We start from the raw sequence: 6794 nt of genomic DNA, 5'->3' as shown, positions 1-6794 counted from the left end.
GACAACTGTCGGCTCTTCAGTTCATCTTAGAACGCTAAGGAGGTTCGCCTCCAGGGGTAGGTAACTTCCCTTCCGAGGGAGGTTCCCTTCCCAGGTGTGAGAGCTTCCCCCTGCAGAGGGGGAACTTCTCATACCTTAATAATTCCTGGATGGGTTTTCCTGGTCCTCAGGCGGTTATGCTCTTGGTGCTGAGCGACCGCGCTTGTAACCATGCTGAAGGAGCTGAGCGGGTGCAAGGCCGGGCGCGTGAAAACTTCAGATGGCTATGCTCTTAGGGCTGAGCGGTCGCACCTGCAGCTATGCTCAAGGGGCTGAGCAGCTGCAGGATCAGTCTGGTGATCTCTCTCGTTTGCGAGGGAGGCCACTCTTCGGAGGATTGCTCCTTATAGGTCAGCTTGCTGATCCAACGGCCCTAAGGGGGCGCCATCACCAGTGTCTTCGTCTCTTCTACGAAGTGTTCACCTCTCTTGTTGGTGAGAGAGGCCACTCATAGAGACCCCTCTTCGGAGGATTGTTCCTGATTAGACCAGCCATCTTCTAGACCTGCTGATCTGCCGTTCTCCTGCGCGCGCTCGCCTGCTGTTCCTGAGACTGCCATCCAGAGACATCCTGTTCCAGGGACTGCGCGCCAACATTCACCTGCGCATCAGCGCACATCGTTGGAGTTTCCTGAGATAGCGCACAGGTGCTCACCAGTCATTCAGCCTGCGAGTGTCTCCTGTCTCTTTTATGAAGAGCACCTCTCCCGTTCGCGGGAAAGGTCTCTCATAAAGACCCTTCCTCGGAGTATTAAGCAGATCTTCCAGTATTGAGCCAGCTGACCTACCGATCTTCTAGCTCAACCTTACACTGCAACGAAGGACTTCGGCTCTGGACTCTGAAGCAGTCCTGCCTACGGTTCTCATCGGGGGATGACCGCCCTTTTTAAGGACACATCCCAGTTCCTGATCTTCCTGTCAGCTGACCCTGCATCCTAGCGCACCGCGCGCGTGCTCACCGATGATCTTCTTACGCCAATGATCTTCGAACGCGCGCAAGCGCCGGCGATCTTCTTTCGCGCGCAAGCACTGACGATCTTCCTACATGCGTAAGCGCCGACAATCATCCGCGCGGGGGCACCGATGGTTTCCTGCGCGCGCTTGCTGATCTTCTAGCACCGACGATCTTCTAGCACCGACGATCTTCTAGCACCGACGATCTTCTAGCACCGACGATCTTCTAGCGCCGACGATCTTCTAGCGCCGACGATCTTCTAGTGCCGACGATCTTCTAGCGCCGACGATCTTTAAGTGCCAACAATCTTCTTACGCGCGCAAGCGCCGGCGATCTTCAACAGCCGATGATCTTCTTACGCGCGCAAGTGGCGACGGTCTATTTCGCGCGCGGGTACCGATGGTCTCCCGCGTGCGCACCGATGGTCTTACGCGCGCGCGTTCCTACGCGCTGCAGCACGCTCCAACATTCTGGTCCACACGGGCTCTTCATTCTGATCCTGCACATCAATATGATTCCTGCGCGCATTATGAAGTCTCGCTCGCGCGCAATTGTGCGCAAGCGCTCGCCTGCTGTTCCTGAGACTGCCATCCAGATACATCCTGTTCCAGGGACTGCGCGCCAATGTTCACCTGTGCATCAGCGCACATCATTGGAGTTTCCTGAGATAGCGCACAGGTGCTCACCAGTCATTCAGCCTGCGAGTGTCTCCTGTCTCTTTTATGAAGAGCACCTCTCCCGTTCGCGGGAAAGGTCTCTCATAAAGACCCTTCCTCGGAGTATTAAGCAGATCTTCCAGTATTGAGCCAGCTGACCTACCGATCTTCCAGCTCAACCTTGCACTGCAACGAAGGACTTCGGCTCTGGACTCTGAAGCAGTCCTGCTTACGGTCCTCATCGGGGGATGACCGCCCTTTTTAAGGACACATCCCAGTTCCTGATCGTCCTGTCAGCTGACCCTGCATCCTAGCGCACCGCTCGCGTTCTCACCGATGATCTTCTTGCACCAATGATCTTCGTACGCGCGCAAGTGCCGACGATTTTCTTCCGCGCTCAAGTGCTGACGATCTTCTTTCACTCGCAAGCGCCGACGATCTTCTTACGCGCGCCAGCGCCGACGATCTTCTTACGCGCGCCAGCGCCGACGATCTTCTTACGCGCGCCAGCGCCGACGATCTTCTTACGCGCCAGCGCCGACGATCTTCTTACACGCCAGCGCCGACGATCTTCTTACGCGCCAGCGCCTACGATCTTCTTACGCGCCAGCGCCGACGATCTTCTTACGCGCCAGCGCCGACGATCTTCTTACGCGCGCCAGCGCCGACGATCTTCTTTTGCGCGCCAGCGCCGACGATCTTCTTTTGCGCGCCAGCGCCGACGATCTTCTTTTGCGCGCCAGCGCCGACGATCTTCTTTTGCGCGCCAGCGCTGACTACTTCTTTCGCGCGCAAGCACTGACGATCTTTCTACATGCGTAAGCGCCGACAATCGTCCGCACGCGGGCACCGATGGTTTCCCGCGCGCGCTCGCCGATCATCTTAAGCGCACAAGCGCCGACGATCTTCAAGTGCCAACGATCTTCTTATGCGCGCAAGCGCCGGCAATCTTCAACCGCTGATGATCTTCTTACGCGCGCAAGCACCGAAGATCTTTTTCGCGCGTGGGTACCGATGGTCTCCCACGTGCGCCAGTAATCTTGCGTGCTCGCGTGCACCGAGGGTCTTCGGCGCGTGCGCGCCAACAAACTCCTACGCGCTGCAGCACGCTCCAACATTCTGGTCCACACGGGCTTTTCATTCTGATCCTGCACATCAATATGATTCCTGCGCACTCTATGAAGTCTTCCCGCGCGCACCCACCTGCGAGTGTTTTCAACAGTCTCCCGCGCGATATCAGTGCTTCGACAGTCTCTCGCGCGCGACCCGCGGGTATTCCCCATTGCGCAAGCGCCAGCGCGCTCCCTTGCGCAATCACCAATCCCCTTCCCCCGCGCGAGGCTGCCGGACATCGCGCGGTAAGGGCGCCATCGCCACATCCCCCACAGCACAGCACAGCACAGCACAGCACAGCACAGCACAGCACAGCACAGCACAGCACGCTTGGCGGGGGGGGGGGGGGGGGGGGAAGGTTCCAGAAAGGCCCAGGGACATGCCTTCCATATCTTTTTACAGGCGATTTCCCCTCCAGAGGGAGTGTCTGACAGCGCAGCCGTCAGCCGGCAGCCTGGTTTGGGACTCTGATCAGAGCTGTAGCACAGGCTTTTAAGCTGTTCTCTCTTGAGTTGAGCCACAAATCCTTGGCTACATCCACTCCCCCGATGAGGGAAAGAGTAGAGTTTCGAACGAGATAACTTCTACGAGGTCGTAGCTGTCTCCTCGTAAGTCTTCGAGGCAGGGACTCTCCCCCCTCGGACTTTTCTCCCTCACCTTCGGACGAAGTTTTCCCGGCTTCAGGAGAGTCACGGGAGGTGAGACGTTCCCCAATCACACCATTAAGGGAAACCCCACCTCGCGCGGTAAAGTCTTTTTCAATAGGGGTGGGGAAGAGCCTGCCTCTGTCGTGGTTGGAGTCCTGCATCCCTCCCGGGAGTGAGTCAAAGGACGGGAGTCCCCTAGCACCAAAATCTACAGGCTCAGATATTCTTTCGTTATGGGAACGAACCTGTTTGAGCCTAAGGACGTGAAGCAGGCGGCTGAGAGGTGTAGGAAGTCACCAAGACTCCCTTCTATATGGGGCTTTGACATTCAAGCCCTATAAACCTCCAGCACCTCAGCAACCGCGTTCCACCAAAACAACGGCAGCTAAGACAGTGGGGTCTAAGCCCTTTCTGGTCAAGGACAAGAAAGGCAATTAGTCCCCCAGGGGAGGGAAGAATCCTAGAAGGAGCAGCCGAGGCCACAAACGCTAGGATTGCCAGTTCTCCTGCATGCCCGCCAGTGGCGGGATACCTACAAGGTTACGCAGACATATCGCGTCCTGTTCACAACAACTCTACCTCCCCTGAGGACGAATCCGGTGTCATTTAGCATCCTTGCCATGGGATCAGCAAGGGGGCGAACTCTGTGGGCAGAGGCCCAGTTTAAAGCAAACTCCGGTCAGCATGGAGACTGCAGACACACTCAGTCTTGCAGTAAACCGCAAGACTACTTGTGTATACTGGATCTGAAGGACGCGTACTTCCAGATCCCCAGTCCATCCGTCTTCAAGGAAGTACTTAGGATTCAGCATAGACAACAAGGAGTACCAGTTCAAGGTGCTGTGTTTCGGTCTCTCCACAGCACCTCAGGGTTTCACCAGAGTTTTTACCCTAATATCTGTGGGCATTCAGGATCGGCTTTCGTCTCCTCCATTATCTGGATGATGGCCTGATCCTAGCAGACTCTGAATCACTCCCTCTTTGACACAGAGACAAACTTCTAGGACTTTGCCTGGACCTAAGGATCAGGGTAAGTCTCGAGAAGTCCGCTATGCTGCCCAATCAAAGACTGGTTCACCTAGGCATGATTATAGACACCAATCTCCCTAAGGCCTTCCATCAGTCGACAGGATAGCAAGGCTGAGAAGAGTCACAAGCCCTTTCCTCAGATGAGAAGAGCTTCCAACCCAATCGTGGTTACGTCTCCTCGGTCACCTTTCACCCTTGGCTCGTCTAGTTCTCAACGGTCGCCTCAGGATGAGATTTCTCCAGGGGCGACTCAGGTCCTAGTAGAATCAAGACTGCGATTCCCCGGACATCATGATCCCTATGGATCCTGCGGAACAGACGAACCGCCAGTGGTGGGTGACAGGCGAGAACCTACGAAGAAGAATGGATCTTCTCGTTTCCTTCCCCCGGATTTGATGCTGTTTTCGGACACCACAAAAGAAGGGGGGTAGCCACGTTCTGTACCTCAGGCCTGTGGTCAGAATCGGAAAAGTGCCTCCATATGAATCTGCTAGAGATGAAGGCCGTCTTCCTGGCCTTTCAACAGTTCCAACAAAGACCTGGCGGATCAATCTGTGGTGTGATGAGCTACAACACCACAGTAGTTGCTTACATCATCAAGCAAAGAGGTACCTTTTCAAAGCAGCTATCTCATCTCTCAGTAGAGATACTGAGATAGACCGAAGTCCACTCGATTCCTCTATCGGCTCGCTTCATTCCAGACAAAGGGAATCTGCTCGCCGTCAGTCGGAGCAGAGCGTCTCAGATAATGAGTCCCGAGTGGTCCTTGGATCATTCAGTAGCCAAGAAAGTCCTGACTTGTGGGGTTACCCGACTGTGGATCGGTTCGCTACAGCGCTGAACTTCAAGCTCCCGCTGTATTGCCTCCCAATCCCAGATTCCAAGGCACTCTGGCAAGAGGCCTTCCAACAACGGTGGGACAGCACCGACGTGTACGCTTTTCCCCCGTTCTGTCTGATGAGGAAGGTGCTCAACAAGACCAAAATATCGGTCAATCTTTCGATGACCCTTTATAGCTACGCTATGGCATCACGCAGAATGGTTTCCGGACCTTCCGTAACTCCTATCAGAGTTACCGAGAGAGCTCCCTCCACGACACAGTCTACTAGGACAACCACTGCCAACATCTTTGACAAAGCCGTAGCTTCGCTTCGACCTCACGCCTGGAGACTATCCAGCATCTCCACACTAAGAGAGGATGGTCGCAACAAGTTGCGAACGGGCTGTCTGGACACCTGCGTAGGTCATCCGCAGGGGTCTACCAGGCAAAGTGGCGAGTTTTCTGTGGTTGGAGTCGTGAAGGGGTATCTCTCCACTCGATACCACTATTCCAGCGATAGCGGAGTTCTTCGTATATTGGCGGGAAGAATGCGATGGAAGGCTATCGCTCAGCCTTAAGTCTAGCCTTCAGGCTCAAAGAAGTGGACATTTCTTCCTTGCTGGAACTTTTCGTATATTCTTCCTTGCTGGAACTTTCCCTACTCATACGAAGATAAAATCTTACCTGCCCTCAGTCGGAAGTGAGACCTACTCCATGGAACGTGGTTCTCAGGTCTCGTAAGAGACCTCCCTATGAACCATTACGCAGATATCAGATCGCCACCTAACTTGGAAGGCAGTTTTCCTACTAGCTTTGGCCTCGGCCAAGCGAGTCGGTGAACTTCATGGTCTCTCGTATGACATCGCCCATGCAAGGGGCTGAAGGGAGGTAACGTTCAGATTCGTCTCCGAGTTTGTGGCTAAGACACAGAATCCAGGAGTGCCGGATCCTCGATTTGATTCTTTCCGGATTTCGAGTCTGCGTTCTGTAACAGATGACCCAGACCATCCCCTATGTGTCTAGTAAGGAGTCTGAGGTTATATCTCAAAGAACGGCTGTATTCGTCCCCAAGTGCAAGCTTTGTTTGTGAGCACTGGGAGAAAGAAGAGGGTGGTCACCAAGAATACCATCTCGGCTTGGATTCGTAGGGTGATCCATCTGTCCCTGAATCCTGACCCTCCTCCATCATGTCGCCTTAGAGCGCATGATGTCAGGGGCGTAGCCTTCAAGAAGAACTTCTCAGTGACGCAGGTTCTACAAGCAGGGGTGTGGAAGCATCAGACGACCTTCACAGCCCACTACCTGCAAGACGTGACCCACAGGAGGCTTGGTACGTTCTCTTTCGGCCCTGTGGTGGCTGCACAACAGCAGGTTTAAACCTCAGGCTCCTTAATGGACAAGTAGCAGAGGGTTGAAGGCATTGTTACCCGGTCTTAGTCTGCATGAAAGAAAAGGTATGCCTGGCCCATATTCTTTTCTTCATCCTCCTCTCTCTTGGGGGAAAGCAGCATCCTGGATTCTCTGCACAGCTGACCT

Source organism: Palaemon carinicauda, chromosome 35 (genome assembly GCF_036898095.1).
Source record: "Palaemon carinicauda isolate YSFRI2023 chromosome 35, ASM3689809v2, whole genome shotgun sequence".
NCBI lineage: Eukaryota > Metazoa > Arthropoda > Malacostraca > Decapoda > Palaemonidae > Palaemon > Palaemon carinicauda.
This window is presented reverse-complemented; position numbering follows the sequence as displayed.